General features: G+C 41.2%; 1 non-coding gene across 1 annotated transcript; it reads left to right on the top strand.

The window, feature by feature from the left end:
• The first annotated feature begins 695 nt into the window (after positions 1-695).
• Positions 696-822, top strand: LOC120099487 (small nucleolar RNA SNORA17). The gene has a single exon (XR_015647221.1). It is a non-coding gene; the product is annotated as a small nucleolar RNA SNORA17 (small nucleolar RNA).
• Positions 823-5,207: the final 4,385 nt, after the last annotated feature.

Genomic DNA, 5,207 nt, shown 5'->3' with positions numbered 1-5,207 from the left:
ACTACCATACAAACAGAAATCACATGATTATTTTAACATATTGTTTAAAAGGATTTTCGACAAGCTTGATAAAAGCCCTGAGAAATTAGGAATAAAAGGAAAATATCCCAACATACTATAATGTTAGGCTAAGAAAGAGAAAAACAAGAAAGCATTTCCTCTAAAATCAAGAAAGAGACAGGGTTGTCTATTTTTCTCCATTGTTATTCATTTATTCCTTTAATTTTTATCCAGAGAATTTAGACAAGAGAAATAAATAAAGGGACTACAAATAGAAAGGGAAGAAGTCAAATTATCCTTATTTCCAAGTAATATGATCCCATACTTTAAAGTCCACCGGGATAGATAATATTGTGAACTTGACAGGACCCACAATTACGTAGGAGACAAATTTCTGCATATGTCACCGAAGGAATTTAGATTTGGTTAATAGAGGTAGGAAGATACAACATAATGTGTGTGGCATTGTTCCATGTACTGGGATCCTGCGGGGACAGTGAGCTAAGCATCAACATTCATTTATTTCTGTTTTCTTACTGTCTCACACTCTGGTCACCATAATGTATTTATTTACCATGATGGACTATACTTTGAATCATAAGCCAACATAAACCATTCTGTTCTTACATTGCTTTTGTTACAGCAGTAAGAAAAATAACCGTTATATTCATGAATATTAAAAGTTATTGGATCTGCCTGCCCCTAAAGGCATTGCTGGTGTGGCTGCTGGGTCACATGTACATCAGTAGGCAGCAGAGAGGAGAGAGGCTGTCTTCCCTCAGTGTTCTGACCTGTGAACATCTGGATGATTAGCCTAATATTCCCTGACAAAAGGGGACCTGAGCCAACAGGGAGCTAGCTTAAGATGACCACCGGTCAGGCACTGCACACATTGGGCAGGGAGACCATGCCTGGGATGATCCCTTGCCAGTGCCATAATGTGCATAGCACTCCAAGACCACTTCTGAGATGACTCAGACATTCAGAGGACCCCATATGCCACCAAGAGAAACAAATACTTAGTGTAAAAATGGAAGAAAAAGAAAAAAAGAAGGATGTGGGTACAATGAAGAGAGCAAAACCGGAGACTCCAGGGTAGTGAGGGGCAGGTTGACGTGAATAGTTGGTGATGCCACCTGGGATCATATGTTTCTGGTCTTGGCTGCCACCCAGGGACAGGTTAATGTCTGAGGGCTGTGCAGAACTGGCCCTACCCCTCATCTGGGCATCCTGGGAGAGCTGAGCCTAGCAGCATGAAAAGCAAGAGAGCTGACCCCATCCCTCACCAACTGCAGTAGTGAGGTGACTGTACCCTGCACATTGAGGGAGTTGTAGGTGAACCGGTCCCCAAGGAAAGCAGCACAGGAGAGCTGGCCTTGCCACTGATCTCCTGTGTGGTGGCATAGATTTGGGAGAGATAACCTCCTTGCCCCTCACCACTTGTAGCAGGTAAGAGACCTGGCTCTGGGGTCATAAGAACAGGAGAGCTGCCCTTGCCCCTCACCAGCTGCACCACTCAGGAGAGTGGGTCCTGCACCTACCTAGGCACCACAGTTGAGCTGACCCTGGTAGTGGGGGCATGAGTTAGCTGGGTCCCAAGGGCAGGAGCATGAGAAAGCTGACCCCACAAGCTCTCTGCTTTGTACTGATATGGGGGAGGGAGAGCTGGCCTCTGACCCTTATCCCTTGTCACCTATGGCAGGTGGGAAAGCTGGCCCTGGAGTTACAGGAGCAGGAACTAGCCTTGCACCTCACCAACTGTTATACTCAAGAGAGGTCACTTCACCTGGCCAGCAGGGTATAGCTGGCCCTGGTTGTGTAGAATGCCAGTAAACTGTTCCCAGTGGTGTGAGTGTGGGAGAACTGATGGACTGACCAGCTCAAATACCCCTCAGGCCTAGACGAAGGACTTTCAATTGGCCCACTCCAATATCTACCCCATCAATGAACTGCTGGATTGCATGAAGGGGCCAGGCCTACAGATCCAATACTACAGTATCTCCATGACACAGCGCAACAACAGGATATTCATGAGTGCCAGTGAGATTCCAATATAGATAGAGTAGCAGAAGCCAGAGGCCTTGTACCATACTCATTGCAATGAACATTTGCACACAAAAAAGTGTGGACTAAAGGGTATGCTGTGGGACACACTGTGACATACTACAGCCTCCACGATGAGATTTTTTTCTCTGTGGGGAAGGAGGTTGCAGTGGTGAAGGGTGGGTAAGAGGGGAGGGGAGATGAGTGGGATTGGGATGTGTGATTGAAATTCAAAAAGAACCAATAAAAAGTTTAAAAAATATATTGGACCTGGTAATCAACTGCAGTCAAATAAAATGATACAAAAAGCAAAATGTAAAAATTAGTTTCCAGATAATAATGAACATACTGAGAAAGAAATCAAGAGAAACAATTCAATTCACAACATCCAAAAAGAAAGAAGGGTGTCTAGCTAGGAACAAAAGTAACCAAGGTGTTTTTTCAAAAGGTTAAAATAAAAACTGAAGAACTTGAAGGAGATATTAGAAGAAATGAACATTGACTTGCAGAATTAATACTATGAAAATGGTTAATTACCAAAAGTGATCTACAGAGTCAATGCAAGCCCCATTAAAATTCTAATCGTCTTTCTCAGGGAGACAGAAAACACAATGGTTTATTATGGCAGCACAAAAGACTCCAGATCGACAAACCAATTCTGAGCAGAAAGAGCAGTGCCGGAGGAATCGTAGTACCGGATTTCAAATGAGAGTGCAGAGCCATACGATCAAACCCAGAATGTTGCTAGCACAAGAGAAGGCACATAGACCAATGGAATTAAAAAATAAGGCACAATTTAAATGCACATAGCCACCTGGTTTTCAAATATCTCCAGCAGATAATGAAGAAAAGACAGTCTCTTCAGCAAATGGTACTGGAAAATCTGGATGTCCACATGTAGCAAAATGAAAAAAAAATCAGTATCTCTTATCCTTCATGAAAACTGATGCAAGTGTCTAGGGCTGACCCTGTGACACAGCTATCTATCCACACTCCAATCCTGCCCAGAGAGAGCAGGTCTCCTAGGAGTGCTGACACACTTAAGATCACAAGGACAGGTTGTGCAGCAGAGACTGAAAGAAAGGCCATCCAGAGACTGCCACACATGGAGATCCATCCCATATACAGACACCAAACCCAGTCACTATTGCTGATGCCAAGAAGTGCTTGCTGACAGAAGCCTGATATGCCTGTCTCCTGAGAGGCTCTGCCAGAGCCTTACTGATACAGATGAGGATGCTTGCAGCTAACCATTGGACTGAGCACTGGGACTCCAATGGAAGAGTTAGAGAAAGGACTGAAGAAGCTGAAGGGGTTTGTAACCCCATAGAGAGAACAACAGTATCAACCAAACAGACCCACCCCCAACCCAGAGCTCCCAAGGAGTAAACCACCAACCAGTGAGTACACATGGAGTGACCCATGATGTCTAGCAGTATATGTAGCAGAGGATGGCACTGTCCAGCATCAATGGGAAAAAAAGCCCTTGGTCTGTGAAGGCTCATTTCCCCAGTGTAGGATAATGCCAGGGCATTGAGGAGGGAGTGGGTGGGTGAGAGGGGGAGTATCCTCATAGAAGCAGGGTGAGGGAGGAGGGATAGGGGGGTTGTGGAGGGGAGACTGGGAAAGGGGATAACATTTGAAATGTAAATAAATAAAATAACCAATATTTTTAAATAAGAAAACTGATCCAAAACTGGATCATCAAGACCTGAATTTAAGACTTCAAAACTTTGAACCTTCTAGAAGAAAACAGAAGAAACACTTCAAGTTATAGACATAGGCAAAGACTTCCTGAAGAGCATTCCAGTAGTCCTGGATATAAGAGCACAGACAGAAAAATAGCCCTACAGGAGATCAGAATGCATATTCAGAGCAAATGAGACAACACAGTATAGAAAAGCAAGAAAAGATTTAACATATTTATATGTCTGACTATAGTTATGATATATAATATATTATAATCTCAGACTGTCAAACACCAAAAATGGCATCTGATCAACAAATAATCAAGTTCTTAAAGTAAGAAAAAAATAGATATGAGGAAAAACTTTTGATACCCTTAGCCTTCAGTGAAATAAGAATCAAAGCTATACTGAGATATTAGAGAATGTGGAGACAGTAACAACACAACCTTAGTGTAAACAACTATAGAAATTAGTATAGAGGTTCCTTAAAACCCTAAAAATAGAAATATCTTCTATTATATCTGATACTGAAGTTAGCATACAACAGAGATACCTGCACATTCATATTTATTAAGGCACTGCTTACTATGGCTAAGTCTTAGAGTTAGGCTAGATGTCCACCAACAAAAAGTGCATAAGGAAATATATATTATATTATAATATGATACATATAAATATATAATATATTTTATATATTATAATATTATATATTTTATATAGGATAGATATAATGAAGTTGTATTCATCCATAAGGAAAAATAAAATTGTGGGCTAAGGAGATGGCTCAGTGTAAGTACTTGCTGTACAAGCATTAGGACTTGAATTCTAATCCCTAGCACCCATGGAAAAAGCCAAAGGTGGCACCATGTCTCCATAATCCCAGTGCTGAGGGCTCAAAACATGCAAAACACAGGAGCTCTCTGGCCAGCCAATGTACACAAAATCTCCAGTTCTAGGTTCAATAAGAGACCACATCAAAAAAAAAAGTTAGAGATAGGAAAACAGAACTGAGGGTAAAAGGCATTTGCTTTCAAGCATGACCTGAGCTTGATACCTAGGATCCACATAGTAGAAGAAACCCATTCCTGCAAGATGTCCTCTGACTTCTACATATGTACTGTAACACATGTATATGAATAAATAAATAGATGTAATTAAAAAATAAAGTAGAGAAATGATTGCAAAAGATATCTCTTAACTGCTGAGCCATCTCTCCAGCCTACAAAAGATCTCAATATCAATGTCTGGCTTCCAAATGTGACAGCAGAGGGAAGGATATTTACATATATATATTCATACATATATAGCATACACAAAAACTTCATTAAAAATAGGAAAAAAATCTTGTTGATTTTAAGAAAATGGATAAACTTGAGGCCGTGTTGTTGAGGAAATGAGCCATAGTTAAAACACCAGTGTTAAAGTTTTGTCTTATGCAAAATGTATCACACACACACACACACACATGTCGTATCA

The sequence above is a fragment of the Rattus norvegicus genome, chromosome X, assembly GCF_021556685.1.
Source record: "Rattus norvegicus strain SHRSP/BbbUtx chromosome X, alternate assembly SHRSP_T2T, whole genome shotgun sequence".
NCBI lineage: Eukaryota > Metazoa > Chordata > Mammalia > Rodentia > Muridae > Rattus > Rattus norvegicus.
The sequence above is the reverse complement of the archived record's forward strand: the minus strand, read 5'-3'. Positions and strand labels throughout refer to the sequence as shown.